The sequence below is a fragment of the Crocodylus siamensis genome, chromosome 3 (genome assembly GCF_052110815.1).
Source record: "Crocodylus siamensis isolate JL-2025a chromosome 3, ASM5211081v1, whole genome shotgun sequence".
In the NCBI taxonomy this organism is placed as follows: domain Eukaryota; kingdom Metazoa; phylum Chordata; order Crocodylia; family Crocodylidae; genus Crocodylus; species Crocodylus siamensis.
In genome coordinates this window covers 94041372-94060831 of record NC_143397.1, presented here as the reverse complement: position 1 = coordinate 94060831, position 19460 = coordinate 94041372, and the positions used below count along the sequence as shown (strand labels likewise).

The following is a 19460-nucleotide window of genomic DNA, read 5'->3' as shown; positions in this document are numbered from 1 at the left end:
ATTCCAGTCCCTCTGTTCAAATTTTCCATTGTGTTTACCTGCCTGTTTGGGTGTCTCCCTTTGCTCTACTAAATCCTTGGTGTCTTTGTTCCATGACACTTCCTTTTCTGTTATTGATTATGAGAGGGAACATGGACCCCCTCAGGGAGGAGGGACAGGGTGGAGGGGGTGGAGGAGGAGGCAGGGAAAGGGGGGAGCAAGGAAGGACCCTTTGTTACTCTCAAGACTCTGCTTTTGTATTGTCCTTCCCTCCTGATGACCCCGATGACTTCATCCGTGGCTATCACTGGTTGGTTGTCTTGCTGTGGTCACACGTCCGTGTAGCCTTCTGGGCCTTCTTTTAATTTGGTGGGTTCCCTCAGAACTGAGACTCTGGCCCCCTGCTCTAGGGCCTTGTTAGCTGATGTCATTTTATCTCATGTTATGGGCAGTGTAGTACATACTCCCTCTGCTTCCAGACTTTTCCAGACTATGTGTTCTTGTTGGCTTTGTTTTAGACAGCCTTTCTGCTTCCAAGGCTATGTGAAACTCTGTGTGTATGAGACCCAGACTCAAATAACCCCCAGAAATCAATTAACCCCTGCTGCCCATCTTGAACTATTCTAATACATATATATATATTCATGCCAATTCCCCAAAAACAAACCTTTCAATACCATTTCTAAGCCAACATGTGGGTAATATTACATTTCTACCTAATGTCCCCTTGCTACCTCTTTGAAAGTAGTTGCTGTGAGGTGGCTAACTACAAAAAAGGTTTGAGGAAGAGGTTGCAATGCAAGCTGCATGAGAAAACGTTGAAGGAAGTAGGTATGCTTAATTTGGAGAGAGATAGATCAAAGGGAATATGACAGAAGTTTACAGATGTTTGACAGGCATCCCTAAAGAAGGGAGTAAAATTATGCTCTTGCCATGAGGCCATGTGCTTCAAATACTGCAATGCAGATTTATCTCAAATCTCTGTGGGAACTTCATTAGGAAGAGTTGCTTGACAATGGAATAAGCTTTGTAGGGGAATTCATAGAATCTCCATCATTGGAGATTTTCAATAGATAGATTTTTTATAGTTTAAGAATAGTGCATGCTGCATCTGTTCAAGGAGTTAAAATAGAAGACTCCTGATGCCCTCCCTTTGGTCCTGTGTATGTAAAATTCAATGGCAAAAGTATTTTGGTAAATTAAATAAAAAAACAGATGTCTATTAAAGGGAGACACCCAAACAGGCAGGTTAAAATATAAGAGTGCCTGGCTGCTATATAGATATTGCCAGTGAGATTTATACTGCCAGTGGACTGGAGATTGCACATAGTTAGTATCAAGCAACTAAATTTCCAAGCAACCTTAATGTCACTGGAAGCCACAACTCAACGCCATTGATAGAAACCAGGGACAAAATAAATGCCAATGATGCGTTTTTTCTTCTATGTCTTTTCTTGATAAATACCCAATATATCTACCAATGACATTATGTTGTTTTAACTATCTATAACATGATTTAAATTCTGCAACACAAATGAGTGAATATTGCAGCAGGATACTTAATTTGTTTCTTTGTTTTAAATGGCACAACCTTAGCATTCTGCCAGCATGGAGGACCAGATAAATCAATATAACCTAATTGACTACACATTCATTTATATCAGTAAGTGGAGCCACATTCGTTTATATCAGCAAGTTTCTGGTCTTACATATTTTATCTTTTATATGTTGCCTTTTTTCCCCCTCAATGTAAGTTATAGTGTGAAAAGTATATGTGATTTTTTTTTTATTGTTGGGTAGATTTACTTTTTGATTTGTTGGTTAATGTGGGTTTGTATGGTGTTCAGGTAGATTTTCTATTTAAATACATGTGAATAAATGAAAGCCATGTGGGAAACCTACCAGGGAACACCTGAATGTAATTTCCCTCGGTTATGCCTAGAATCCCTTTTTTAGCTTAAAATTCCCTTTGGCTTAACAGTAACAGCTTTGTTTGAAAGAGGAGTGTTGAAAAGAACCCTTTCTGAGAAGAGACCTGCACCTATATATGCAGTGAAATCATAGAGAATGCCTATTACTTTTCGAAAAGCAAATACTTTTCATTAATCCTGACAGTTTTAATAGATCAGTAAGAACATGGAAAACTAGCATGTATTCAGCAAAAACAATTTCTATGAAGCATAGCTCCACAGACTCTGGCCTTGATGTTTATCAAGAAGCATTTATGGCTTTGTACACACAACTTTGAGGTACTCATTGATTAAGTGGTGATGCCTCCTGGTCCTAGGACATGGTTGACTATTTTTCCATTAAAATGAAGGAATGTCTGTGTCTTGCAGGTTCATTTGGAACAATTTGAATGTGGTGCCATGAGAAATGCAGTTGTCCGTGACAGGTTGGGATTATCATGATCAAGTACTCTATTTTGACTTCATCCAGTGGCCAAGAGCTTCGTATAGTAGACAGCAAGGTTTGGACCTTTAATAATAGTGTACCAGGTAAGACTATTGAAATGAGTTAATTTATCAACTTCTCCTAGGGCTTCTTTGAAAAGCAGTTGTTTATGGTATTATATATCATTGTTCTGTTTTTATATTTTGTACAGGTGGCTCTTTTTACTGAAATCTCTTAGAGTGGTGTGTATTGTTTGAATGAAACCTGTTATCCAGTTGTGATAAGGGAAGGCTAAAGATTCATGTAAGAAAGATTCAGTCAAATTTTAATCACAAAGAGCTGAACAACAGAGTAGAGCACAGAGGCTGCTCAGATGTTTTGATTTACTGTTTCTCACTTTCTCTTAAACTGTGGCAAAGTAAACACTTGTCTCTCCATACTATAGTTGCTACTAGTGTAGAGTAGCAATCATATTTGTTCTTTAATTGCAAAAATGAGCTTTCCACAAACACAGATGCAAATAGCCTATTCAGTTTCCCTCCCAAGCAGTTTCTGCATTACACTTTGTTCTGTTTTCTTTAAAAAGAAAAATAGTTTTGCCTTATTGCAATGGCAAAAGTCCAAAGGAACTGAAACTGTTTTCCCTTGCCCTTGTGCCAGTCGGAAAGAACTGAACTGACCTCAGTAGTCTTACACCAGTGTGAAACCATTTGAAGTGAAGTAAAAAAGCCAAAGCATGTGTTGTATATCCTAGAAACATAATATTCTGCATATACATGGACTTGCTTTATACATAAGTTGGAATGCTATATAATACTGTGGATTATTTTGTTTTATTAAGAGTCTGAAAAGCCCTTTCTCTGAGAAGCTGACATTTCCCTTTGGCACCAGGCTACGTTATGTTTCCACTCATGGTAGATAATTCGTCAACTTTGAAAACACATTGATGCAGTGAGAGTCAATCGACATAGCTAAATATAACCAAAGTTAAGTTTGTGTGCTGACTTAAAACACATGTTTAGGAGGAGCTGATTTACTCTTTATTTCAATTTTTGTATCTTGTTGTATTCCTTCCCCTCCCCACTTCATCCCACCCAGGTTAAGGAGTTAGCTGGACCAAGATCTAGAAAATGTTCATTAGCATAATGTCATAAATAAAGTACTGAACTCTATAGTGATGCTACTGTCTTGTTCCCCTCCAGATGTAAATGCCCACATCTGTTAATTATTGGCTGAAAGTAATCATAGTCATGGCTTGATCGAAGGAATTAGTTGTGATTCCATGTTAGTTGTGATTCCATTTCCTCAGTATTTTTGCATTCAAAGATATATTGCAGAAGAACTATTTTTGGAGTAACAAACAGGGAAAACAGAACCCATCACTACATCAGGGATACAAAACAATAATTACAGCAGTAATCTTTGTAAATGTGATTATGAAACCATCACTTATTTGTACTTCCTATCCTCTGAATTGAAAGCTAATTATTTAATGAATATATTTGTTTCAAGTATTTTCACCAAAGCAGTGCTGTATGCATTACACTTAGTTACCTTGGGAGGCTCATATGAAAGAGGAAAAAAAAGGAAGAGTAATGACTGAAATAATATGACAGATCATAGTTTAGAGATTAAACAGTATTCCCACTGGAAATTCCTGTGGGACAGAATTAAGGAAGTTTATTGTTTTGAAGTAAAACCAAACACTTTCTGTTTAGGCAACAGAAGCCATGTACTCGTTTGTATCTCTTGCTTTAAGGTTACTTTATTTTCTGGTAAATTTTAGGCTCATAACTTGTCTACTGTAGGCTCCTTAATCCTAGTGCTTTATCTGCTTTGAGAAACATACTTATGAAATAGTATTTAAAGAACAAGCAGCTAAAAGGATGTGGACAGTGTGAAGCCATGCTTTACAGTCTAAGTCATGATGCAGGTTATATGAACCATATATTGTGTTTACATAGAGATGCACTGGATCCACCTCACAAGTATCCCATTTCACTCCCGCCTTGTCTACACTGTAAGGACAAAATATTTTAAATTATATATATATATAAAAAAAATTAAAAGCCTGAAAATTCGTGTGACATCTTGAACTTTAACAGAAAGATCCACTTGTCTTCTATTTACTCTTCCTTTCATACCATTCCATATGTTGCATGGTGTTAGTTAGTAAATTCGTGTAGGAAGAGGACCACTCCTTTCACACTGAAATTAGGGACCTTTTATAACCCGTAGGTAGGTCTGATTCTTCATGATGGATCTGTTTGCCCCTGCTATCTTCATCATTTCCCATTCTTCTGTAATGATGTTGAAAAGGAAACCATGAAGATCTGAGGGAATTATACACTCCCAGTCAAGCTTCTTGTATCTTCTTGTGTATCTGAACAACAGTTTTCAGTGGTACCAGGATCCTGTGCATCACAAAGAACTCGGCACCAGCTCTGTTCCCGACTGCACAGGTCGTATATTTTTAGAGGCAAGTGTTCTCAGTGCTTGGGGGCTTACATGAACTCCCCAAGCAGTCAGGTTTACAGGGTTTATTGGTTTATGTTTGTTTTTTAACATGGAAATGTTACTGTCTGTTGTATAACTTCTTTTTTAAAAGCAAAATCTGCTAGTGTTTCTGAGGTTAAGGTTGTGTCAGGGTGTTTCAAGGCTGTTTTTTTAGTATCTTATGATACAGTCATAAACATTTGCACCAACTCCTAGCTCAGAATATTTTAGTTTTATACTGCATTAAATATTGCTGTGTACCCTTAAAGTTACTCTCTCTTGAGAGCTCAAATAGAATATTTTACAATTTTAAGGTGCTCTTTGTGTTTGGGCAATTTGGAATTTATTTATTTATTGGTTTTAAAGAAAAAACCAGAAATGCCTTCAACATTCATGACAAAGCAGAACATGCAGGTAGGCAAACTGGTCTCTATTTCCTGTACTTGCCCTAAGTGTGAGATGTGTTCTAGTTCTGAATACATGCGCTTTAATGCACATTTACACATGTGCTTTAATGTGCAGTAGCCTATTTTACTGTGAGTTAGAGCATCATGGCAAAAACTGCTAAAATGGCAATGCACAGTAAAAATAGGCAATTGTCCATTGAGCATCACTAAAAAAGCATGCACTTTTCCTACTACCCATTAGGGGAGCCTTATGTATATTTAGTTAATACCTCACATTAGAGGTACTAAACTCAATGCACGGTAGCAAAAGTGCATTAATGAACATGTAGACCCACCCACAAATTCATTATTAAATGCTTTTTTATAGTATCCTTCTATTAGGACTATTACGTATCTGCAATATACAGACATATAGCATTGAACAGAGCTCACAGTGTGTGAAATATACATTTAGAGATGCCCAGACGTTAAGTGCTTTTAGAGATTAGGGAACAGATCAGTACAGATATGCAGAGGATTCTCTAGTCTAATATATGGGGGTCAACCTTTCTAGCATGTGTGCCACAAATTAGCCACTCCCTGAGTGCCATTGTTATCCTCTTCCTTTTTCTGATCTGCTGCTCAGCTTCTGCTTCCTGCAGTATCTGCTTCTGTGCTGCCTGCTGCCTCCCCAATCTGCCACCAGTGACATGCATGCCACAGGTTGACTACCTGTACTCATAACATTACAACATGATGATCGTTGTATCCTTCATGCTCCCTAAGTTACAAATAAAAAAACCAGCTTCATTTTCCCCTCCTGGTATACACTGCTACCACCTAACAAATCTTAAACTTTTATACACCCATCCCTGACTACATTCTCACAGTGTTAACGTTGCTGAGTTTTGAAATAGAGTGCGGCTTTTAGACAGCCCCAGGTCCTGGAGCTCTGTAATTATTCGAGACTCTTTGCCCATCTTTTTTTAAATAAAGTCTCTGTTCCCTGTGGTTGTAAAGAAAACTTGGGAAAAAAGTGTTCAGATGGTTCCCTAGAGGCTCAGAAACTAGAAAGCAAAGGGGTCTCGTGGGAGGATATTATTACTGGCTATAAGAAAAGAAAAATATGGGGTCATTAGAAGAGATGCTCTTTATTCCCCTTTGCACTTAAATAGCAATGTGGGAGACCATGTGGAAGTTCTTACTAACAGGTTCAAGATATGGATCTTGGATCTAGGAGGGATTTTCTCACCACTCATCCTCAGCTGTTTGTTAGGAAAATAGGAAGGTGCCTGCCCAGCCAAGCTAAACAGACTAACTTGTGCTCCTCTAGTTCTACTTTGCCTGGAAAAAGGTACGGTTGACAGAGTAGAGGAGCACTGAGCATAGATTCTCCTGCATCTCAGCTATGTTTCTATTCACAGTGCAGGAAGCTTCACACAGGGGAGGGGCAAGCAAATCTGGGTGTTGAATTGGCCAAAATTATTCAGCCATATTCACGTGGCTGGGTATATCTGCTGCTCATATCATTTCAAAAACTGAATATATGTTTACATGATAAGTTGCAAGCACCATAGTTCTCTGCACTCAGAACAAAACAAAACTTAAATAACAAGGTTTTTAAAATAAATCCTTGTATAATGCACCGTACTAGTCCTAAGCTTGTTCACATCCAGTGTATGCACATCTCAAAAACTTCCTCAGTACTTACATTTTTTACATGAAATCTCATAACCCTATTCCTAAAATTTATGTTTCATTTAAAAATGGGGAAGCTTCTTCACAACTTTATTTCTCTTTTGAGGGTTTTATCTCAGGCTTTATCCTTCTAGTCATCATTTATCATCTCATCAGTCATTACATTTCAGATCTTGAGCTAGTTCAGCAGGCAGAAGAAAAGCTACATAAAGAGGAAGTAAACGTACTTGATATCAACATGATAACTAATACAACTAAATGAGCTATTATGGAAAATTATCTAGATGGCTTAATGAAGAATGACTCAATTACTATAAAAAAAGACCAAAAAACAGGTATGTGCATGAGATATCGGTTGCAGTCCTAATCTTTGGACTAGAGATAGTCGCACTATTGATCCAATCTAGGAATAGGCAAGTTGGTTCAGTCAATACAAAAAAAACCAACAAAAAACAAAGCCATATAAATCCCAAGGCATAAAAAGAATAAAAATCTGAACTACTTTTGTTCTTGAAGAGAGAACCTTTTTTCTGTGAAACCTTCATAAAAGAGCCTAATCTCACAACATTCCCAGGCCACTTTTCTGTGTGGAAGATATTAAGCTAAAGAGTTAACTGTTTTATTTCTTACCAAAATCATATGGCACTTTGGAACCTTTTTGCAAGTTCACCTCTCTGAGTACTGAGTGTCTGCCTTTGGGATTTATATGGCTTTTTTATATGTGTGTTGAGTGAAATATTGTCCTATTTTATTGTGACAGATACCTCACATTTACCTCAATACACAGTAAAAGATTCCTTCTGTGATGAGATCAAAATGAAAGACCAAGGGAATGTCATTAGCATGACAGTGTTGTTATAGCCCAGTGTTGTTACTCTGGCAAAGTATATGCCTTTACAAATTGGAAAAGAAAATATGTTTGGTTGTCAGAACGTGTCAAGCTAAAAATAAGCCTTTGTATGAAGTTCCTAATCTAGATTTGCAAAATAGCTCATGGTCTGGAAAGTAAATAATACCCACTTTTAAGTAGTCCCTAAATATCCATTTTGAAATGCCATTTCTTAGCAGCTTCAAATGAGCTGTCATAGTCCATCAAGCAAATTCAGTCCCATTATTTATTTATTTATTTATTTTTAAACGACCTTTAATATATGGTTTTACACAATAGTACTTATTTTAAAATGTCCCTGAGAATCTCCATGGTTTGTCAAGTGAAGTACCATATACATTTTGGATTTTGGACAGGCATTATTTTTGTTGTTCTTGCAGTGCTGGTTGAAAATGAAAAATGAGATAGGAGTAATGTTAGAAACAATTTCATGACAATATTAAATTTGTGACTTAAGCCAGGGAATTTAGAATGAATGCATAAACTTTTGTCTTTAAATCTTTCCTAGGGACTGCAGCTGGTGACTTGGAAGCTTTTAGCACCAGTTGCAGTTGGGGTGACCTTCACAACATAGGGACTTAATACCTTGATAAAATATGATGAGTAAAGGACTTCATAAGTTAAAAACTGTTCTCAATAATGAGTGGGAATTGATTATACAGAGAGAGACAAAATGGGTACGCTAAACTTCACACTGAGTATTTGGGAAATGTTATCTGCAGTCTGGGTACCTGAGGGTTGAGGAGAGCAAAGGAGGATCTAGGTACTCTCAGTAATGGGCAGTACTTAGAATGAGAAGGGCTCTAGATGTAAGACAAATCTGCACTGCATTGGATCCCATGTACGTGATCCTCTAGAGCCTGTGGACATTTTAGCTACTGACAATGGCTTTGCCTCTGTGAAAAGAGACCTCACTCCTCTGATCTGTGCACATCTGAAGTCAGTTTAATGGTGATATCCTGATATTGGGCACTGAGACTGCTTGGTGCAAAGATATTATTCATTGACTTTAATATCTTAGTGTGCTAAAAAAGTGCATGGGTTTGTCTATCCAAAAAGTTCTCTTCCGTTTCCATTATTGGATTATTTTTTAGGAAAACAATTGCTTTCACGTTGAATACACAATTGCAGAAAATCTATCTATTGCTCTAAATAATACGTATTTGGAGGGGAAAAAATGCTAGATTTATTAAGTGGTTTAGTTAGCATTTTAGCATGTGGACAGATTGGATTCCTTTAGTTTTCCATAACTATTTTTGTTTACTTCCTATTTTTGGTACTGTATTTAGAATTGAGGTAATCTGTTTTTGTTTTCAATTTCTAATAATAGGTTAAGGACAATATTGAATATCGTTCTCAACCGTGCATTTTTGCTGAAGAAAACATCTCTATTAATGAGAGAGGTACTGCACACTTGACATTTGGGATTGTTCTGTATAACAAGTTAGCCTGATGCACCTGAAAAAGATGGATGCCTGTGTCAATTAGAATCAGATTTGTTCAGAACAATGTCTGCCTTTGAAATCTTCTAGGGAAGAAGAAAAGTGTAAAAATTAACACACAGTACAATTGTATTAATTTTTCTTAAATGTCTCTTCCAAGCCTTAGCTGCCTGAATTTCACTTATCTCTGATCTCTCTGCCTTAAATGGGCATACCAATATATCTCATAAAGCTTATTGAATGAATTGGGATGTTAAAAATGCAAATATTATCCAAATCTAATTTTGCCAAAGTCACCATACATATTATCAGGGGTTATCAAGTACCATCTGCTTTTTAGCCAATTTAACCTAATTATATCTATGTAGTTTAATATACTCTGGGCTAGATTCTGTTAGTTTTACTCTCTAAAGTTGTTTATATTGAAAGTAAGCCAGCTGCAAATCAGAAATGTGAGGATGTCAAATTTCGCACTGTATTTAGTTTCCCATCTACTGTATTTTCTTGCATATAGCACACAACCTTCCCTGCAAAATCATGCCCTCCACAAAATGGGGGAGCATTTCTGGGGGACCTGAGGTTTTTTTGTTACATGCAAAACAAAACCATTCTCATGCAAAACAAGTGATGAAGTGATATAGAAGCATAGGCTGTGGAAGGTCAGGGCTAATGGGGCTTAGCCCCTCCTCAGATGAATTTTGTGGTGGCCAGGAACAGCAGCAGGACCATGGTACCACCATCCTGCATGCAGCCCGGTCAGCACCCCACATGCACTCAGCTCCTCCAACGCGTGCCGGCCCCTCACCGGCCCTGCAGGAGAGAGGGGTGGGGGTAAGATGAGCATGCCCCACAACTCCTCTGCATCACCCCACACACTCAAAAGCAGCAGCCCCCGCAAATAATATTTTCTTCCGCCATCTATGTGTAGAAGCAATCTTTATTAGAAGTTTCAATTATGAACATTGCTACCAAATAAAGGATAACACAACATATATCTAGATATACTTCTATGGTCCAAGCACAGAAATAAACAGTCTTACAACTTAGAATGTCTAAGTGTTAAAATCCTAAGAATTTCTAAAGTGGCCAGACTATTAGGGAGATAATTCAGAGACTATGTTCTAAGAGGCACTGGAGCTTCATTATATCTGGAAACAGGAACCTCAGCAAGGAAAGCCAAAGGAACCCATTTAGAGCATTGAGCCCTATTTCACCCCCCCTTCTCAAACAAAGGCTTACAACATTACGTGACAACAACTTCAACAAATATGTTTAGAAAGGAGATGCTCTTATGCCATCCTGTTGGTGAAGCTAGAACACACTGACTTGAACTTCTAATCAAAATTTGATGTCCTAAGACTGATTTGTCTTTTCAAGATGTTTCTGTGATTCAGTTACTTTTACATTACTTCCCTTAACCTCATGTATGCTAACATGGCCTGTTTTAAAGTTAACATAGTTAAAGCCTACTAAAGTTACTATAATGCAAGCTAAAAGGATTCAAACCAAACATAAAGAGCTATGGTGTATTAAGCAGGGAATCTGAGTTTCTGCTCAAGATAGAAGCATCCTGCTTTGATTCCTTATCCATGGTGCAGCAGATGCGTCATTACTATTCAGGCAGCTGAGGGAATCAGTTGACTTAATGGCTTATTGATCGTCCCTCCTATATAATGGTCTTGATGGTAAACTAATCAAGCTAGCCTTTTCTAGTCTGCTAGCTACTCTTGGTCTCTCTCCTGTTTCACAACCCTGGAGACTCTTTACTTCTTTTCAGAATCACAGATTGTTCCTCCCCATGCTAAGCTCTGCTGCTCCCCACCTAGCAAGTGCCACTTGCTGCTGCTGTTCTGAGTCTTCCTGCTCGCATCCTGCCTGGCAAGCACTGCTTGCTGCTGTTGCTCTGCACCCTCCTGCTCACTACTGCTGCTCTGCACCCACCCACTTGCTTCCCACCTGGCTGCCTGCCCAACTTATATGCCAGATCTATGAAAAATCTTCCTTTTTTAATGAAAAATCTGAGGTCTACTTATACACTGTCAACTCGTACACCATGAAATATGGTATTATATCCTGCGGGGGGAGGGGTGTATATCATATGGAAGAAAATATGGTATTTTGTCCAGTTCTGTAGTATGTACATACTCTGTAGACTGACACCATTATGCTTAAATAACATGATTATTCATTCTGCTGAAAGACCAGACAGAATACTTCTGCTTCCTTCATGTCAATCAGTGATAAAAGTGCGATCTCTGATAGTTCACTGCTGTGTCTTATCTTTCACTAGTTCCTTCTTTCACAGTAGTCCTGCTGATAACAGTAGAACTACTTAAAATGGCCTACCATCATCAAGGGGGAAACTAGCACACTTTTAGCATTTCTGTGGCACAATACTTAGAACCTTCACTTTAAGTAGATTGGTCCAAAGAATCAGGAAGCCCTAAGTACTGCTTTGTTGCTGTACCTCTGTTCCTGTGATGAGATCACACCACAGGATAGAAACTGTGCTCTGTCTGGGCCAGTCTATCAGTCTGTACTTAAATCCAATGCATGCAAAGTGCACTTAAGCACAGGAATTTGCAAGAAATATAGCAGGACTTTGCTAGAATTTCAGGGCAACCGTAGGGATATCTTGATTCTTCCCATCATTATCTTTTATGTTGCAAAAGGTAGAACTGTAATAAGTGCTTCCTAACTCACAAAAGAGAAAATAATGACTCGTTGTAAGAGATTCTGTGAAACTGGAAGCATGCTCCTACTGTTTTTCTGGCATATCTGTCTTCTAGCAAAGTAGATGGACAGGTCTGGTTTCTTACTGCATTTGGGGAATTCTTCTGCTACTCTGATTACATTTAGGTCTACCACTGCTTCACACAGGAGAGCTAAACATTTGTGGAATTGTTTTGTAAGTGGCATGTGCTTTTCTCTCAGATAAACCACACAACATATTAATTTTTTACTAAAGTTAAGCATGTGAAATAAAAGTTACATTCAGGCTAAGTGCTCTCTGTGTTGCAATTTAAAATGGACCCCTGTTGTCCTTGAATATTGAAATCCTTAACCAGAAGGAAGAAAAGGAGAACTTTCAATTTAGATTGTTCATGAACTGTAAATACCTGAGAGAAGTGATCTGTATTTCTGGTGAAAAGGTTGGACACAAGAAGCGCCTTCATGCAGTTTGCAAAGCTTAGGTGAACTGGTTTGGGTGAGATAAGAACTGATCTAAAATGTGCCCAGATAATTAAGGTCAAGGAAATGCCCGTGTCTTTCCTGATTAGGACCCACACAGGAAACTTGAATATTGAGAGGAGTATTTCCAATGTTAGCTTTTATGCATTTGTATGTGTTTAATGTGCCCATAAACACATGCATATACAAATCAGGTACTTATTCATGCATGTGTTGTAGAAGAAAACTGCTGTTTGTTTATGCAAATACTTTATTTATTCATCTCCCAACTGGGAATTCGCACACAAAATTGGCCATGTGCTAATGTCTGGACTAATTGCACACATCTAACTTTGAAAATGTGGTCCTGAAATATCAGGAGATGAGCTGTTTTCCCAAAGTATTTCTGACCACAATGGTATGAGCATTGGCTCACATGGATTTGTTTTGAATCTTTTCAAATGCTGTTTCTTGGTAGTTCTCATCCAGTAAGTTTTGATTTGGGTAGATACAGGCTCAAAGCCAAACTCCCAAATTTAGCTATTGTTTGTCTTCTTTGAACCAGGTGGATTTATAAAAGAAGCAGGCAAATATGAATATTTTTTGCGATGAATGCTCTGCATAACTCTTCTTCAAAACTGGGATTCTGCAAATCCTACAAAACTGCTATTCGCAAGATATCTATCTATCCTGATAGTAAAACCAGGGAGTTGGGCTTCTCTAAACTGAAATCCTGAACCTTGAAGCATTCACCTGTCATTATCTTCTATGTCCTTTGTATCATGATTACAAACATACTGGTGACGTTACAGATTTAGTTTAAGGTGAAATCTGTGACATTTTCTCAGTTTCTACTCTAAGGGTGCATACAAGTGTTAAGTCTGTGTGGAGCTGCACTTGTACTGGCTGAAATGCTCAGTGTACAAGCATTCACAGGGCTTCAACCAGATGAAAGATGGCCAACATGGTAGAAATCTCTACCCCATAGATTTAGGATGATCTTGCAGTTCATTGTAGAAATGCTTGTGCACTTTTTCATTCGAATGCAGCCCCTGCAGTGACTTCTGGTGTCCCAGGGCCTTTATACATGCCACAAAATTGACTTTTAAAGTGGCTTAAATACCCTTTTGCACTGCTTTGATGGTGTTGGCATTGTTTTTTTACACGCTCAGTGGTGTATTCCACTTTAAATTATTTTGGTATGTAGCAAGATAAAACACTTCCGAGCTGTTTAATTTGCTACCTAACGAAGTCCAACAGTGCATGGAGTGCTGGAAGCTGACCTGCTTGGAGCTTGGCAGGCCCCGCACAGCTCAGGGGCTGTGGGACTTGGTGGCAGCCCATGCAGGCAGGCCCCACTGAAGAAAAAAAAAAGTGGCAAGCCTGATATTAGTTGTGTGGCAGCCCGGTGCTTCCTTTCGTGACTGCAGTGCCCCTTGGGACCATCTGGGCCAAGTGCCAGTGGGTAGGTGCCACCTGGGGGGCCCTGACACAGCTCAGTGGATTTTTAAAATTCAGTGAGTTTTTAAAAACGCACTGTTTCAATTTACAGAGAACTAAACCAAATTAAACCCCTGTGGTGTGTACAAGCAGCCCCAGTGTGCAGTGCTCCCCTGCAGAGAGACACTCCCCCTCACCTTGACAACTGAGGGGCCAGCAAAGCCCAGCTGCTCTCCATAGCCCAGGAGCTGTGCAGCTGTCAGCTCTGCCACCCTGAGCTGGTAGGAGAAAGTAAACTGGCAGCCCCAGACCTCCAACCCAGTGCCTCACTATCCCCAATCCCCCTGACTCACCCTCCAGCCTCACAGACACTGCCCATCCTGGCCCCACCATTCCCAGAGCCCCCTCCACCCACTCCCTCCCACCTGAAGGGCCAGTCCCAGCTGGCGGCAGGAGGGAGGTCCCATGGGCTTTGTTCCAAGTGGGAGCTATTTTTTCAAAGTAGGGCGGGGGGTCCTGTGTACCTGCAGACCTTTCATGGGACACCAGCTTGAAGTGCCACTGGGGAGGTGGAATCTATACACATGACCGTGGCACTTCAGAGCCCTCAGTGTCCCCCATCTTCCTGCGTGAGGCTGCAGGTTTAGAGCGGTCAAGATGTCGCATGATGGGGGAGAGCTCTTACCCCTGTGGGGCACATCAAAGCCAGCATCTTCAGCTAGAGTTGCACACACTGTTTGAAACTATTCTAGGAGGTTTTTGGAACACCATTGTGCCCATGACATGCAACATGAACGTGCCCATGTGCTTGCGTATATTTGTTATGGATTATGGTGCATAGACTTTTCATCAGGAAGGCGTTGCTACTAATTTAAAAAGCCCACAGTACTACTGTATAAATTGGATTAAACATTTCATATTTATTTTAATGAACACCCTATCATTTATCTCCCGGGTAACTCTCAGCAGTCTCCTGGAGATTTATATCCTCGAGATTCCAGGCAATAATGGAGGGATGGCAACCCTATCTGCAGCCCCTGACATGGCATAGAAGGGCCAGACTTTTAAGTGCCATGGGAGAAACAACTCTTCCCCGCTCCAGGGTTTCAGAGCACTGTGCCATGAGCCATTGGTGCTGCCTTAGTCAGGGGGAACACATACCCCCCAGCGACCAGTCTGCAACCAGGGGGGTCTCCCTACAGCCAATCTCACTGAATGCGGGGATGGACCTGCGGCTGATTGCGAGGTGGCACTTGCAGGGGAGGTACTGGCCTAAGTGATGAGCGCGGCCCGTCGGGAAGTGCACCAGCACTCTCAGGGGGTGCACATGCTACTGTCCTGTCACCACTGATTCCTGAAGCCCCTTGTGCAAGGTTGTGGGTGATAGCATGAAGTGCCTCAGGGGGTAGATTCCCCTTTCCCTCACAGGGCACTTAAAAGCCTGTTGCTGTACCCACAGCCTGGCACCTGCAAGCCCTGCATGCACGGAGCTGCAGATGCCAGGCTCTTGAATGTTGGCAGGAGGAGGGAGCATGGGCTACCCTCGCAGAGCACATGTAAGCCAGCACCTGCAGCCCCACTCTGGGTGCAGACAGAGGTCTTTGATGTGCCATGTGAAGGAAAATTTCCATCCCCAGGGCTTGAGAGCCCTGAGCAATGGCCCCAGCACAGCCATGGTTACAGGAGCACAGTGTCCGTCCCCCTCCCCCCCAGCTTTGGACCCATTCTGAGCCTGGTGTCAGCCTGACAGCTGGAAACGAGTGTTCTTAGAAGGTGGGGTATGGTCCCTTGGGTGGTCTGGCGCCCTGGGCTACTATCATCTGTTTCTGAGTCAATGGGAAAGCCTGCAGTGCACTCTGGGTTGTGTGCTTATGGGCCCTGTGGCTGGGTGCTCAATGATGCAAGCTGTCTACAGAACCTGCAGGCACTGCTTGTACAGTTTTCATCAAGCAGGGTTTTAAGCAGCTGAATTTACATTGTTAAACTTCAACTGGTTGATTTGAACATTTTTATGTACCCCAAGATTCAAGTCAAGATATTTTTTTAAACTTAAAATGCCAAATAAAACTCATCTAAAATCACATTTAGATAAAAATTAACATTGGAAACAAAGACTAGTCCATAGTGAGTTTTGATCTTGCAGAAGAATGATTATTTATTGTTGCAGTATATCAAGTGTAAATGTGTGTGACACAGCTGAATTGTGTTAAATTGTTTTATTTAATCAAAAGAACTCTTTAATCAAATGCAATGCTTTGCTCCAACACCCACAAAAAGATGCTAAGGCTAGCAGTAAATTATAGTTTTATCTCAATTGCACTAAAATCTGCATATAACTTGCTCATGCGCGCTATTGAATTATGAATCTTTCACACTTAAGAGATAAACCCATAACTCATTCCAATCAATGCAGTTCATTCACTAATAGATTTGTATCTGGAAAGTTACTCTGTTGTTTGAAGCCATGTTCTCTAATTAATCAGCAGGCTGTAATATTAATTACTCGTAGCTGCAAAGGACTAATCATAGCATAACCATTGTGCAGTGCATATTTATGTTTATGCTATTATGCTTCATCCATAGTGCAACATCTTGAAAAAATCAGGCTGCATCCAGATGAGTGTGGGCATTTTGTTTCCCTGGGGACATGAAGCAGTGGCATAGGGTGTGCCACTGCTACATGTCCCTGGGGAACGCCCGTGCCACATGCACATGGGCATGCATGGCAAGTTACCTCAAGTGGGGTAGGAGAGGCTGGAGCCAGCAACTGTGCTGGTCCCAGCAGCCTTATCTGGGGTCCTGGGGGCCTTCTGGGGCTGCAGCCATGGCAAGAAGCCTGGCTGGCAGCCAGAGTGTGGCTCTGGCTGTCGAGACTCTGGTTTTGGGCAGCGTGTGCTTCTGCCATATGTGCTGCCCCACTTTTTTTTACATGAGTTTTTTAGACCCTGGGATCTCCTGGGGTCAACCCCCCACCATGCTGCAAAATAGCAGTGGAGGGAATGCCTACATGTGGAGTGTGTGGCACTGCAGACAGGTGTGCAGCACTATATACCTGTTGCAGGAACAATTCAACTGCTAATTAACACGACCAATCAGCCTACCTATATTAAAGAAACTCTCTCCTGCCAAAGGGGTGGGCATTAGCTATAATTAATTGGCATCACCCAAGGGTCTATTGGGGGCTCAACATTACACCAAATCCCCCCTCAATTGTGGCCACCCTTGTGTCCCCAAAGATGTTACCAAAATCACAGCACACACTGAAGACAAACTGAAAACATTTATTAAAGCAGGAAAGCAGTAATAAGAAGAATCTACAGTACTCAAATGTGATTCACTATGTGCAAGCATTCACAACTGTGAAGGTACCAGCTTGAGGAATTGTTATAAGCAATCTATTTAAACAATACAGAACTACTAAGACAGCACAGCGCTCTAATTACACTCTAAGAATCTGTCAATTCAACAGTCCTGTTAGGAGAGAGAGAGATTATTGCAGGAGGCTTAGATCTGAGGGTCAGACCTGCTCTCTGGGTTCAAGGGAGGGGCAATATTCACTCCACAGTTGAGCTCTAATCGAGGAAACTGCTGCCCAAGTGTGAGCTACTAGACTGCTCGCAGGTAAGTCACCATACTCAGGACTCCAGAAGACTACAGGAAGGCCTGGTTACGCTGCATTCAGCTTTCACCAAACTGCCTCACAGAGCCAAAAAGCCAGAGTAATCGCTGCCTTCCCCAGGATGAGCTGTCACATGCCAGTCTCTCTCTCTTTCATATATACAGACAGGTAATTCATCACAGACTCTCAAAATGTGAACTACACACACACCCTTTTTATATGGCCAAAGTCATCCCATGATTAATTAACAAATCATCCTGTGCACCAGTCTGCCATTCACTCCTCAGCTAATCGGAACACCTTTCACTTCAGACCACATTTTGCACCATTTTACACAGCACTAACCACTGCACACGACACACCATCTTCTGCCCTGAGCATGCTGCCCATCCACACAGAGCATGTTCATGCAAAAGAGGATCATATGTTCAAGAAGACGAGATCTTTCCCTGGCTCAGCACTCTAGTGCACAGGTGCATTAGATGGATCGATTTTTACCCTCTGCACATGTGTTTCACGAAGTAAATAATTAACATTTGCAGGCTACTAACCAACCTATAACTTACACCAACGTTTCCAGAGGGTACAGTTGCGCTCAGTTTGCCACTTACATACTGCACGCCTACACTCATCTGGACACAACCTCAGAGATTACTAGGTGGACATATTAATTTTATCAGTATCATCCTGAATGGTAAATACATCAATAAGTAACTGTTGAATTTCCTAAGACAGATATTCTTTTAAAACGTTTTCCAGCAATGCTGGTTAGGTGGGTATTTTTTTTTAATGGGAATATGTATATGTGACAAAATCCTAGTGTAGACACAGTTATTATAAAAGTGCCTTGCTGGTAGAGCTTTTTGTGCTTCAAGAAGCAATTCAAGCTATCCTAGCCAAATCTCTTTTTTAGCTGATTTAAACTGTTTCTGCATTAGGAGGATTAGCTCCAGCAAAGTTAGAGTGTAAACTTGGACTATATTAAGAAATTTTAGATGTTCTAGTACTTCAGGTTAATATACTATATTGCTTCTTGCCTTTTCATTAAGCTAGCAGCAAAAAAGCCCAAATTCCACAGATGAGTTTTGCATGTGGATTTTTTACAGAGTTTTGTTGTTTAACAAATCTTAGACCTGCTCCTCTGTAAAATTTCACATCATCTAGTGACAAATGAGTTCTTAAGAGGAAAATGAAAGAGTTGTTCTTCACAATTGGTATAATTTTATACAAAATGTAACTTGAGCTCCATTTTAAAAAGCAAAGATGGCTTAGTTTAAATAGAGAGTAATATTTAGAAGCTTTTGGGCACCACAATAATAAAGTGTAATGAATATGCTAGCTACTAAAATGAAAACAAATTGTAGAAATACCAACCTCAGAAGGCTATAATCAGTACAAGTCCAACTTTTTGCCACAGTTTGGCTTCCTTATAATTTTGGAAAAACAAAGCACCAACTTCCTTATAGGTCTGATCCAAAAGCCTATTGAATTTTATACATCTATTTACTGTAAATCCGCAGAGTGGTTTTTACACATTGAGGTACATATGAATGTGGGTTAACAGTCAGAAAGAAACTTTTTTCTCCCCTGCGTGGAACATATCCCATGGTGTATACTATGATGTATTAAGTATTTTATGTGGTACTTTGTAACATAAGATGGTGCCTATAAGCTATTTGAATACTGCCAGACTACTTGGTTTTGTACTGTACCCGAGTTCATTTTCTCACTTCTGTCTTTCTTTCTGTGCTGTGGCAAATCTATTTGGGGTCCCTGAAGTGAGAGATAAATATATTTGAATTCGATTGTGCACAGTCAGAGAATCTCAAGGAGAGGGAACTTGAACTTAATCCTCAGATGAAGCAGAGTGAGATCCCATCAAAAGATGGTCTCTTCTCTTAACAGTGCCAGAGAAGCACTGGCACAAGCCGTATTGAGTACTGCGT

The 19460-nt window shown here is 40.3% G+C and overlaps 1 protein-coding gene across 2 annotated transcripts in view; it reads left to right on the top strand.

The window, feature by feature from the left end:
• Positions 1-19460, top strand: part of LINGO2 (leucine rich repeat and Ig domain containing 2) — a 958258-nt gene that overhangs the window by 662210 nt on the left and 276588 nt on the right. For both annotated transcript variants that reach the window (XM_090038822.1, XM_090038821.1), the window contains one exon: positions 2319-2477. The gene's annotated coding sequence lies outside the window, so the exon portion shown is untranslated. The remainder of the gene's footprint in view (positions 1-2318; positions 2478-19460) is intronic.